Genomic DNA, 14,501 nt, shown 5'->3' with positions numbered 1-14,501 from the left:
TATTTATTATGATAAGAAAGCGCTCTTAGTTCAGTTCGGTAGAACGTGGGTCTCCAAAACCCAATGTCGTAGGTTCAAATCCTACAGAGCGTGATTCCGCTCTTGTTAAGTCGAAAATTACACCGAACTGAAAAAAAAAAAAAAAAAAAAAAAATTGAACAGCAATTCGAATTTGACCTCCTTGAATTAAATTAATTAAATTAAAATTAAAGGGGTCAGTCAAAAAAAGAGATGTTAATTAATCAAAGGTCCAACTGATCACCACGTATGTATTGTAAATATGCGGTTACGAATAATCCAGCCAAAGTAATAGGAATTAGACCTAAGACGATTCCAAATAGAAAAACTTCAATCATTTCAATTTATTTGAAAGGAGAAAAAGAAAGGTAATATCTATCCCTAAATATTAATCTCTATTGCCCATGAATATCAATAACTAATAATTGATAATTAACACGGTAAGGAACTATAGAATATATGGAATAGGACAGAAAACTTTGTTTTTATTAATTGTTCGTTCATTCAATTAATTTTCAAATAAGTCGTATCTTACTCAGACCAATAAATAGAGCTGAGGTTATAGTTAAAGCCGCTAGTAAAAAACCGAAATAACTAGTTAGAGTAGGCATGAAGGAGCTAAATGAAATATGTTCTTTTTATACATATGTTTATAAAGCACTTACCTAAGTTTCAATTTTTAAAAGAGACGGGGATAAGCAAAAATACCAATTGAAAGAATAAGTTCAATTGAAATTTTTTGATTCATCAATCATTCTAAACGGTATTCACAAAAATAGAGCGGCAGGACAAGAGTAGAAAAGAAAAAGAAATAGATTCATCATCTTTGTAGTTAGGTCAAGAAAAAACCTTTGGATCTAATACAAGAATACAAGAAAGGCCGCCTCACAAATATTGATTAGTAGAATTTTTTTTTTATTCCTTGCTCTTTTTTTTATCTATATCTAATACTATCGACTACTCTTACTTGTTACTAGACGACTAAGCAATTCCTTAAAATAAAAAAAGGAGGGCTTACAACAAAAAACAAAACCTCTTATGCAATTACGAAAAAAAGTCAATTTTTAGATTTCGCATCTAATTGACTTGCGGAAATATGATAATTTCCTTCATGAATTATTATAAACTTGTTGGATTCACGGGTTACCTGATCTTCCGTTTCTAGCCCCAAACCAATAATAGAATCCCCTATATTATATTCCAGGAATTTGAGGAATTTTCTATCGCATGATACGTGGTTATACATCGACAAGCAAGAAGAAGAAAGAAATTATCTAGCACTTCATGTCGATATACTGTTTGAAATTGCGTTGCTGTGTCAGAAGAAGGATAGCTATACTGATTCGGTATACTCTAAAAATACCTTTGGTACAATATTGACGATCTCACAAAGATTGAATTTCAGTGAATTTCCGTTTACTGATCTCATCTTTTACGGAATCGATCCCCTACAAGAATATGCGGAGCTCAGCATGTCTGGAAGCACAGGAGAACGTTCTTTTGCTGATATTATTACCAGTATTCGATACTGGATCATTCATAGTATTACTATACCTTCCCTATTCATTGCGGGTTGGTTATTCGTCAGCACAGGTTTAGCTTATGATGTGTTTGGAAGCCCTCGTCCAAACGAGTATTTTACAGAGAGCCGACAAGGAATTCCATTAATAACCGGCCGTTTTGATTCTTTGGAACAACTCGATGAATTTAGTAGATCTTTTTAGGAGGACCCAATGACCATAGATCGAACCTATCCAATTTTTACAGTGCGATGGTTGGCTGTTCACGGACTAGCTGTACCTACCGTTTCTTTTTTGGGGTCAATATCAGCAATGCAGTTCATCCAACGATAAACCTAATCCGAATTAATTATAGAGCTATGACACAATCAAACCCGAACGAACAAAATGTTGAATTGAATCGTACCAGTCTCTACTGGGGGTTATTACTCATTTTTGTACTTGCTGTTTTATTTTCCAATTATTTCTTCAATTAAGAAAAAAAGAGTAGTAGAATACTAAATAATAGTAGGAATTCTCTTATCCCATTCGGAAGGATTGCATCTCATAATTATCTATGACTGTTTATGTCTTTAGCATGACCACTTGATGAAATGTGGAGGGAAGCGGGATAAATGGCCGATACTACTGGAAGGATTCCTCTTTGGATAATAGGTACGGTAACTGGTATTCCTGTGATCGGTTTAATAGGTATTTTCTTTTATGGTTCATATTCTGGATTGGGTTCGTCCCTGTAATATGTAATAATGGGATGAACTAAGTTATAGGCATGAAAGTGTAAGAACTCAACGGGGCCCGCCTCCTCTTTCTTTGTCTGATTCGCGAGGAGGGGTCCCGTTGAATTCTTAATGATCATAATATTTTGTTCGTATAAATATAAATGACAACAAATAGATCACTTTTTCCGATGATGTTTTTGAAAAATGAACTCGATTAATTGATTCATAGCATCTGTTCTTCGATAGTATCTATCGATACTTTCAAGGTTAGAAGAAAAAAAGGAATCACTCAATTTCCTTTTCCTGGATGACACAATCACAATATATATTTAATTTTAATATTTAATTTTTTTTAATATTTAATTTTAATATTTTAATATTTAATTTTAATATTTCTTTTTTTTTTCTGTCGACCAGATATCAAGCAAACCCTTTCTAGACTAGTCTAACCTTACTCTATTTATTTTAGTATTTCATCAAAGTTTGAAATTTTTTTATAAGTTCATCGCCTTGCTTCTATTTTATATTTATAAAAAAAAGGATTCCTTCTCTTTTTTTTGGTTGTCCATTACTTATTATATTATATTATACTTATTTATACTTATACTTATTTTATACTTATTTATACTTATTTTATACTTATTATATTATCCTTATTACTTATTCGATTACTTTATTACTTATTCTATTATCTATTATAATCTATTATCTATTATAAGTAAATCTAAAAAAATAAAGGGTTCTGAAAAATCTGGAAAAATATAAACTAAGAATAGAAATCTTTGACGAATGGGATCCGGAATTGTTATTATTTCGACACAAGAAAAGGAATTTTACACATCCTTTTCTTGTGCCGAAGGCTAGGAAGACGAAGAATACTCCCTGTAATTATTTGTTCCCCTCATTTATCCTTCCTTTCTATTCTCCGCTTACTTATCTTATGTTTAGTATCTAATCAAATTGAATTTAGAAAACAAAACCCATTCTGTGACATTTCAATCTGACAATAGGGATATAATTACACCCCTCCCATTTAGATTGAAAAAAGAAAAGAAGGGGTAAAGACAAATAGTCTTCTTCACAATATACAGATTTTGAATGCGGTAAAAGTAATTCCTAGAGAAAGAATATAAACAAGCAAAAGACTTTTCATACTTTTTTCATCATACCTAACCTAATTGCCAGGAAGAATTTGTTCTTTTTTACAAATTTGATGTTGATAAATCCACGGATCTAGAAATTCATTTCGGACACTTGAACCTTTTCAAATTGTTTCTTTTTAAGAACCAAAAAGATTTGTGCAAAAACAATAGATGCCAAGAAGAACAAAAGGCCTTGGACACGTAGTGGATCTTGAAGTACTATTTCTGCATCCCCCTGACCAAATCCACCCACATTAGGATTACTTGTTAATGGTTGATCAAGTTTGATAGATTCACCCTCTGAAACAAGAAGTTCTGGTCCTGGGGGGATAATATCAACCACTTGATGTCCATCCAATGCATCCGTTATGGTTATTTCGTACCCCCCTTTTTCTTTTCGTATGATTTTGCTTACTATACCTGTTGCCGTAGCATTATAAATTGTATTGTTACTTTTGTTCCCGTCGGGATAAATCTGACCCCTTCCCCTATTTCCGCCTACGTATATGGGATATTTTAAGAAATGAACATCCTTATTACTAGCAGGGTCTGGGGAAAGAATAGGAAAGGTGATTTCACTATATTTTTGACCAGGAACAGGACCTATCACAAGAATATTTTTCTGAGTGGGGCGGTAGTTCTGAAAAGACAGATTGCCTATCTTTTCTTTCATCTCGGGCGAAATACGATCAGGTGGGGCTAACTCAAACCCCTCCGGTAAAATAAGAACAGCACCCACATTCAAAGCCCCTTTCTTACCATTAGCAAGAACTTGTTTCAGTTGCATATCATAAGGAATTCTAACAACCGCTTCAAATACAGTATCAGGAAGTACCGCTTGTGGAACCTCAATATCCACGGGTTTATTAGCTAAATGGCAATTGGCACATACAATACGCCCAGTTGCTTCTCGTGGATTTTCATACCCCTGCTGCGCAAAAATGGGATATGCATTTGAAATGGATGCCCCGGTTATTATATAGATCATGAGCGATACGGAAATGGATCGAGTAATCTCCTCCTTTATCCAAGAAAAAGTATTTCTAGTTTGCATGGTACAATCATTGATCCCGAAAATTTCTACAATAAAATTAGGTAGGTCACTAGTATAGTTCCCTATCCACGATTCTGCTATTTACTTTTACTGAAAAAAAAAAAAATTTACTGAAATAGAGGAGGAATTGTATTCCCCTGATGGGTAGAAAGAGTAAAGTAAGTACGACTTTGCATTCTTTGCTTATATACAAAGTAAGAAAGATTCTAATTGAATCCGTGAATCATTTTTCAGTCAGTCAGTGAATGATAAATAACTACAAGTGACGGCGATACATGATTTAAATAACGAAAGATCGAATATTTAAAAATTGTATCTAGAATGACTGGAAGGGTACAAGCAAGAACAGATATAATTTGATCATTATGAGCAAATCCAAAATCTTTGTAGATATAGCCAATCATTAGTTCCCAACCGTGGTGCGAATGGAATCCGACACAGAACTCAGTTAATAAAAGAATAGAAAAAGCTTTTATTGTGTCGCTTAAATTATATAGGAATTCTTGAACCCAAGAGTTAAGAATAACAAGTTCTTCATTACCCAAAATAGAATAACCACTTAGAATAACGAAACAGATTAGATTTGTCGAGAAGTGCAAAATCGTATGGATACGATCCTCATTGTGCATCTTGATCAATTGGATCGTTTCTTTGTGGATTCCTATACGAAGTTTTTGTAGATGTGTTTCCGGGTATTCTTTTATCATTTCGTCCAACAGGAGGAGTTCCTCTACTTCTATGAATTGTTCTAGAATACTTTTTTCTTGAATATCATTCAAAAAAGTTTCGGATTGCCTAGTATTCCACCAATTAGTAATCCAAGATTTCAGACTTTTATTAAATGAGAGAGAGATCCACCAGGGCAAAAATACTATAGATGCAAAATATAGAAGGGGAGTGAATGCTTTCTTTTTTGCCATTTTTTCATCTGTGAATTGTTAATGAACCCACCTCATTCGTTGACTTTATGTGATCTAATCTTTCTATCAAGCATGACTTTCATTATATTATAAATTATAAGATAAATTATAAGGTAGGGGCCCATGAATCTATTCTCTGTTTTTTTTTTTTTTGATTCAGTGCTTAGTCCTTGAATCTAAAAAGAGTACAGAAATAGAAAATAAGAATCCACTTTGAATTCGAATGTTCGAATGAAATATATATATATATTATTGTTTCCAGATATCTCAATTGATCAAATTCGAAGCAATTGCCCTCTTTCGATAACTGCCCGAAAGAACCGCTTCAAATAATAAAGATTATTCTATTCAGATTTTGAGACGAAGGAGCTCCCTGTCTATATCAAGATATCAATCAAATATGTCGAAAAATTTTCGCGGGTTATCTAGACTGTATATAGTCTAGAGTCCGGGAATAATTGAAAAAAAAAAAATTATGAAAAATATTATGATGATCAAAAATGAGTGACAAAAAAAGACAGAAAAGTTATCATTACATTTATCATTATGTTATAAGAAAGAAATCTACTTGTTTAGTTCTTAAGGAGCACAAAAGAAAGGATAAAAGGGGAGGGGCTGATTGACAAAAGGAAAGTAGAGAAAATTTACAAGATATAATCTATCTGTATCTAACGTATCAACTCCAAATATTGAAAATAAAAAGTTAAATATTTCGAAATACTTTGATATATGAGATGAATCCATTATTTCGATTTCTTGCTTGTTTTGTTACTGAATTAAGTTGAGTGGTTTTACATTTACAGACGCATAAAAAACAATTTTTGTGGACAAAAAAAAAAAAACAGTTTTGTTTTATGTTATGACTCTTCCGTATACGTCTTCTTTGGTTCGAGTGGGCATTCTTAAGAAACTTCAGTTTAGTTCTGCTATAGAAAAAAGAGGCTTCTTGTCTTGAGTTTTTTCCTCCTGCCGAGAAAGCATTTATTCTGCAATTCATTTCAAAAGACTTCAATCGGTACACGCAAAAAATAGGCCAATTCAGCAGCTTTTTGCTCAATTTCTCGTGGAGTCAAATTCTCATCAGTACGAGTCAAGGGAACGGCCCCCTGGCCTCTGATTTCCATATAAAGGACACGCCGAGCATAAATACCCTCTTTAACTTCTATTCTGATGGACTGAATATCTTTCATAAGGAATCGTAGAAAGATGCGACGATTTTTTCCAGGAAAACCCCAACGAAAAATACATACTATTCCCTCTTTTCTATCGAATCGATCATAACCACTACCTACATTCCAAAAAATCGTGCACCACAAATAGGAACTAATAAAGAGACCCGCGATCCCATAGAAAGACATCACGATTCCTTGTGGAAAAAAAACTATTTGCTGAGACGGAAATAAAGATATCAAATTCCTACCAAGATAACTAGAAGTTCCAACTAATAAAAACCCTAATGAACCAAAAAAAAGAATAAAGGCCCAGCAGAAATTGCTTGTTTTTCGAGACCCCACTATAAATTCTATCCATATAGATTCTGATCGCCAACTCATACATACTAGATCCAGTTGCATTTTATTGGAATTGAGAAAATAAGCAAAAAAATTTGACTTTACTTTTTTTGTTTCCGAAGTAACTCTCATCAACTAGTGCTATTTTGATATGAACTTTTAGAAGTAATTCATCAAATTGCTTAGATCTAAAATCATCCCCTTTATATGATCCCCTATACAGATCTACTAGATATATAGACTTTAATTTCATACATTCGTCCGGTACCGATCCACTTGCTATAATTCATTTACCCCTATATCATGTTTACGTATGCATAAGAGGAGCTTTTTCATTTATGTTCGGGGAAGCCGGATGGATGTTATACAATATTCTACTAAATAGATATCCGTGGCATCTAAGTCGTGAAAAAAAAAATAGATAAGATTTGGTCTTGGCCTTGGCCCCATCGAATCTAAAAAATCTTAGTTTTTTGAACATACAAAGATAAAGAAGCCATTGCAATTGCCGGAAATACTAGGCCTACTAAAGGCACAAAAATAGAGGGAATTGTCATAAAATGGGTACCTCAATTTAATATTCGTACCTGTTATTGTTATATTGTTAGTTATAAAGTTAGTTATAAATATATCTTATAATAATTATATTATAATTCGTATATTATACTAAGTATATCTAAATATTATACTAAGTATATCGAAATACTAAGTATATCTAAATATTATACTAAGTATATCTAAATACTAAGTATATCTAAATATTATACTAAGTATATCTAAATACTAAGTATATCTAAATACTAAGTATATCTAAGCGAGTATATATATCTAATATATATATCTTATCTAATAAGTGCAAGGAATGTAGAATTAAATAAAGGGACTTGCCCATCTTTCTAAATGAAATAAAATAGGTGTATGATAAGATAATCCACTTTCTTTATTATCTTACTTTATTCCTACTTTTCTTATTATTATTATTCTATTGTTCTTGTCTTCTAATTTTAATTTCTAATTTGAATTTAATAAAGAAAGAGTTTATTACAAATTGAGAAAGAGTTTATTACAAATTGTCGAAAGATTCGATTCGTTAGAATCCGATCCAAGAACAGGGATTTTTAGTAAAAATAGAATTCTCGGGAGATATAGAAAGATGCAAAACTCTATATTTATATTTTTTCTATATTTGAATTATATAAACATACGCAATAGAGCAAGATAAAATTCGTTTTTCGACAATTCCATTTTATGTCACAAAGTCAAAGCCCATTATGCGGGCTTTGACTTTGATTCTGATAAACTAACTAACTGCCTTTTCACTACAAAGAAAATAATTTAACTTAAGACTCTACTTGATTGAATTTTGATTCAAAGGAAAAAAACCGTGGAACTGAAATAACTCACTCAGAACACCCTTTAAAGGATTACGTGGTACGATTGGATCGAATAAACCCTTATGGAATAAATATTCAGCCTCCTGTGAACCTTCAGGTACTGTTATATTCAATGTTTGCTCAATTACTCTTTTACCCGCAAATGCAATATAGGCATTGGGTTCAGCAATAATGATATCCCCCAACATACCAAAACTCGCGGTCACTCCACCAGTAGTAGGAGATGTAAGAATTGATACATAAAATAACTTTTTATTTGATTGATAATCATATAAAGCAGAAGATATTTTAGCCATTTGCATCAAGCTCAAACTTCCTTCTTGCATGCGTGCTCCTCCGGAAGCACACACTAGAATAAGAGGCAAAAAATTATTGGTAGCATATTCGATCAAACGGGTGATTTTCTCGCCTACTGCGGATCCCATACTACCCCCCATAAACTGAAAATCCATAACCCCGATTGCTATAGGAATACCGTTTAGTTGACCCGTACCTGTTTGAATAGCCTCAGTTAATCCTGTCTCTCTTTGATAAGAATCAAGACGATCTTTATAGGGCTCTTCGTCATACTCAAACGGATCAGAATCAATACCATCTTCGTCATACTCAAACGGATAAGAATCAATACCATCTTCGTCATACTGAAATGGATCAGAATCAATACCATCTTTATCTTTGTCAAACTGAAATGGATCATAATCAATACCATCTTTATCTTTATCTTTGTCAAACTGAACTTTATCTTTGTCAAACTGAACTTTATCTTTGTCAAACTGAACTTTATCTTTGTCATACTGAACTTTATCTTCGTCATACTGAAATGGATCAGAATCAAGACCATCTTTATCTTTGTTAAACTGAAATGGATCATAATTAATACCATCTTTATCTTTGTTAAACTGAACTTTATCTTTGTCATACTGAACTTTATCTTTGTCAAACTGAACTTTATCTTTGTCATACTGAACTTTATCTTCGTCATACTGAACTTTATCTTCGTCATACTGAAATGGATCAGAATCAATACCATCCATATAAGGCTCTTCTTGGTCAGACTGAAATGGATCATAATCAATACCATCTTCGTCAGAACCATCTTCGTCAGCTTCGTCAGAACCATCTTCGTCAGCTTCGTCAGAACCATCTTCGTCAGCTTCGTCAGAACCATCTTCGTCAGCTTCGTCAGAACCATCTTCGTCAGCTTCGTCAGAACCATCTTCGTCAGCTTCGTCAGAACCATCTTCGTCAGACTGAAATGGATCATAATCAATACCATCTTCGTCAGACTGAAATGGATCATAATCAATACCATCTTCGTCATACTGAAATTCAATGGGATCCAGAGAGATCATGTCTTCATCCATAGGATCCCAAGTACCTGGATCAATCGAAAGTTCGATTCTATCTGAACTACTCATTTTCAAATGATATCCACAGTATTCACAAATATTCATTTTTGGCTTAAGAAATTTCTTATAATTTAATCCATAACAATCTTCATTTTCGCATAGAACCCACAAATGCTTGAAATCTTTAGGCCTTTCTAAATCATTACCATTTGCGCAACTTTCTTTTAGAGTTAAATCATTACCATTTGCGCAACTTTCTTTTAGAGTTAAATCATTACCATTTGCGCAACTTTCTTTTAGAGTTAAATCATTACCATTTGCGCAACTTTCTTTTAGAGTTAAATCATTACCATTTGCGCAACTTTCTTTTAGAGTTAAATCATTACCATTTGCGCAACTTTCTTTTAGAGTTAAATCATTACCATTTGCGCAACTTTCTTTTAGAGTTAAACCATTGTCTTCACTACTATTTCCACCTTCAACACAAATGTAACCACAAATGCAATTATAAATATAACTATCATTGTAATTGTCACTACCACTTAAAATGGAACTATCAATACAGGTTTGAGAACGAAGATAAGAGTTAATACAACTCTTAATGTGATTATTCCAACTATAGTTAGTATCATACAAGTTAAAATCATAGTGGGGATCGTCATTGTCAATCTCAAAAATTTGATTTTCACTATTAAAATATAGAGAATAATTATCCTGATTACTATCATTATCCTGATTACTATCCCTAATTAAAACCCTAATTCGGGTGTCATCAGAAATGAAATTCCGAATGTCTTTGACGCCAACTAAATGATCAACCTTACTGTAATAACTAGAGCTGTCACTACAACCATGAATGTTTTTATCCATATCATTTCTAACCGGGTCTTCGTTTACACTAGTATTTTCAATAGGACCAAGGCTATCCATTGATTTACTTAGCCCACATCTGTATTCTAATTCCCCCTTAGACAAGATAAAATTGAACCATAATTTTTCCATAGAGTTTTCTTGCCTCTATTTAGATGTAAAGTATAATAGATGAATAGTCATTTGATGAAAAAAAAAAAATCATTTATTTCCTATCGGAATACGCATAATGGATACAATCATTAAACTAATAATGAGTGAATATTGAAGTAAAGGATTCTCGTTTGTGAGAACCTGGAGTATCAGTTCATTATATATGATATATGATACTTTACTTTTTTCTTTTCAATTATAAATATAAATTTTCAATTAGAAATAGCGATTTCCCTATGTTGTGTAAAATTCGCACTGAAAAAATTGAAAAAAGAAATTTTTCTCCTATCAAGAACCTTTTTCGTAAAATATCGTCTACTAATACAATAAAATCTCGTCTACTAATACAATAAGTTTCTATTCCAACACGGAACGAATAGGATAGAAAAGAATACACCAATCTTTAGGATCGGCTCAATCCTTTTAGTAAAAGATTGGGCCGAGTTTAATTGCAATTCAACAAACCAACAGTAATTACTGGATTACAAAGTATCCATTGCTTCGAATTCAAATTTTATTTATCTAAAGTATCCATTGCTTCGAATTCAAATTTGATCTCCTTCCATACTTCACAAGCAGCAGCTAGTTCCATACTCCATTTGCCAGCCTCGCGGATAATTTCATTACCCTGGCGGGCAAGGTCACGTCCCTCATTACGAGCTTTTACACATGCTTCTAAAGCTACTCGATTAGCTACGGCACCCGGTGCATTTCCCCAAGGGTGTCCTAAAGTTCCTCCACCGAATTGTAGTACGGAATCATCTCCAAAGATCTCGGTCAAAGCAGGCATATGCCAAACGTGAATACCCCCCGAAGCTACGGGCAGAACACCTGGTATAGAAACCCAATCTTGAGTGAAATAAATACCACGGCTTCGATCTTTTTCAATAAAATCATCACGTAGTAAATCAACAAAGCCCAAAGTTATGTCCCTTTCTCCTTCAAGTTTACCTACTACTGTACCAGCGTGAATATGATCTCCACCAGACAGACGTAAAGCTTTAGCTAGTACACGAAAGTGCATACCATGATTCTTCTGTCTATCAATAACTGCGTGCATTGCGCGATGGATGTGAAGAAGTAGACCATTATCTCGGCAATAATGAGCCAAGCTAGTATTTGCAGTGAACCCACCTGTTAAGTAGTCATGCATTACGATGGGAGCTCCCAATTCTCTGGCAAATATGGCCCTTTTAATCATTTCTTCACATGTACCCGCAGTAGCATTCAAGTAATGCCCTTTGATTTCACCTGTTTCAGCCTGTGCTTTAAAAATTGCTTCGGCACAAAATAAGAAACGGTCTCTCCAACGCATAAATGGTTGGGAGTTCACATTCTCATCATCTTTGGTAAAATCAAGTCCACCACGTAGACATTCATAAACTGCTCTACCGTAGTTCTTAGCGGATAACCCCAATTTAGGTTTAATAGTACATCCTAATAGGGGGCGACCGTACTTGTTCAATTTATCTCTTTCAACCTGGATGCCATGAGGCGGGCCTTGGAAAGTTTTAGTATAAGAAGGAGGGATTCGCAGATCCTCTAGACGTAGAGCGCGCAGGGCTTTGAACCCAAATACATTACCCACAATGGAAGTAAACATGTTAGTAACAGAACCTTCTTCAAAAAGGTCTAAGGGGTAAGCTACATAACATATATATTGATTTTCTTCTCCAGCAACGGGCTCAATGTGGTAGCATCGCCCTTTGTAACGATCAAGGCTGGTAAGCCCATCGGTCCACACGGTTGTCCATGTACCAGTAGAAGATTCAGCAGCTACTGCTGCCCCTGCTTCCTCGGGCGGAACTCCGGGTTGAGGAGTTACTCGGAAGGCTGCCAAGATATCAGTATCTTTGACTTCATATTCAGGAGTATAATAAGTCAATTTATACTCTTTAACACCAGCTTTGAATCCAACACTTGCTTTAGTCTCTGTTTGTGGTGACATAAGCCCCTCCCTACAACTCATGAATTGAAAATTTTCGCAACAACAAGGTCTGCTCGGCATAAATTAGGAGTTAATGAAACCTTTTCGAAGAAATCTTTCAAAAAATTATCAACTAATCCGAAAGGTTCCTTATTAGACCATGGTATTTGATTCGCCAAATACATCATTATTCTATATTCTTTCATATTCTATATTCTTTCATATGTATGGCGCAACCCAATCCGTGTTTTTCAAGTTTAGAATTCCTTACTTTTTTTTTGAATCGAAATGAAAATGAAATAAATGAAATAGAAATATTATAAATATATAATTATAATTAGAATTATAAATATAAAATATATATATAAAATATATAAATTAAATATAAAATATATAAATTCAATAATAAGTCAATAGTCAATAATAAGATAATACTATAATAATATAAATTCAATAATAAGTCAATAGTCAATAATAATCAATAATAAGATAATAAGATAATAAGAAATAATATAAAATAAGAAATAATATAAATTCAATAATAAGAAATAAGAAAGAATAAGAAATTCACTCTTGACAGTAATATATGTTGTATATGTAAATCCTAGATGTGAAAATATGCGTAATTCGTTTATGAAATGAAAAAAAAGGAATATAGATGGAAAAAGGGGGGATAGGTTGGACGTAAAAAAAAATCGATATGCTAAAATAAAATACGAAATGAAATAAGGGCTAATGAGATAGAAATAAGGAATCGTAAATAGAGTTCGGGTTCGAATTCCATAGATAATATGGATGGTATTGCCTATAATGATAGACAAATGAAAGACAATGATAGACAAATGAAAGACTCTCTCAAAATTGTTATTTATTTATCCACTTGATATTTTGCAAATAGGTTGGTTGAACTTAAAAATTCCTTCATTGAATAAGGAAACAATCCAATTGAATTGCATTCAATTGGATGGTACCAACGAAATCGAGTGCTAATCCCCATTTCTTATTGAATTAACCGATCAACTTGCTGTCGAAGATTTTTTTTATTAGAAAATTTTCGAAAAAAAAAATTGACATATTTCACTTTATTTTATTATGAGAATAAATCCTACTACTTCTGTTCCTGGAGTTTCCACGCTTGAAAAAGAAAATCTGGGACGTATTTCTCAAATCATCGGTCCAGTACTGGATGTAGCCTTTCCCCCGGGCAAGATGCCTAATATTTACAACGCTTTGGTAGTTAAGGGTCGAGATACCATCGGTCAACAAATTAATGTAACTTGTGAGGTACAGCAATTATTAGGAAACAATCGAGTTAGAGCTGTAGCTATGAGCGCTACAGATGGTCTAATGAGAGGAATGGAAGTGATTAACACGGGAGCTCCTCTAAGTGTTCCAGTCGGCGGAGCGACCCTAGGACGAATTTTTAACGTGCTTGGGGAGCCCGTTGATAATTTAGGTCCTGTAGATACTCGCACAACATCCCCTATTCATAAACCTGCGCCCGCTTTCATACAATTAGATACAAAATTATCTATTTTTGAAACAGGAATTAAAGTAGTCGATCTTTTAGCTCCTTATCGTCGTGGAGGAAAAATCGGACTATTTGGGGGAGCTGGGGTAGGTAAAACAGTACTCATTATGGAATTGATCAACAACATTGCCAAAGCTCATGGGGGTGTATCCGTATTTGGCGGAGTAGGTGAACGTACTCGTGAAGGAAATGATCTTTACATGGAAATGAAAGAATCTGGAGTAATTAATGAACAAAATCTTGCGGAATCAAAAGTGGCTTTAGTCTACGGTCAGATGAATGAACCGCCAGGAGCTCGTATGAGAGTTGGGTTGACTGCCCTAACTATGGCGGAATATTTCCGAGATGTTAATAAACAAAACGTACTTCTATTTATAGACAATATCTTCCGTT

At 33.6% G+C, this 14,501-nt stretch overlaps 1 non-coding gene across 1 annotated transcript; it reads left to right on the top strand.

The window, feature by feature from the left end:
* The first annotated feature begins 19 nt into the window (after positions 1-19).
* On the top strand, positions 20-93 carry TRNAW-CCA (transfer RNA tryptophan (anticodon CCA)). The gene has a single exon. It is a non-coding gene; the product is annotated as a tRNA-Trp (tRNA).
* Positions 94-14,501: the final 14,408 nt, after the last annotated feature.

Source organism: Durio zibethinus, unplaced genomic scaffold (genome assembly GCF_047325235.1).
Source record: "Durio zibethinus cultivar Kanyao isolate XHJ-2024 unplaced genomic scaffold, ASM4732523v1 HiC_scaffold_115, whole genome shotgun sequence".
Classification (NCBI taxonomy): Eukaryota; Viridiplantae; Streptophyta; class Magnoliopsida; order Malvales; family Malvaceae; genus Durio; species Durio zibethinus.
This window is presented reverse-complemented; position numbering and strand designations above follow the sequence as displayed.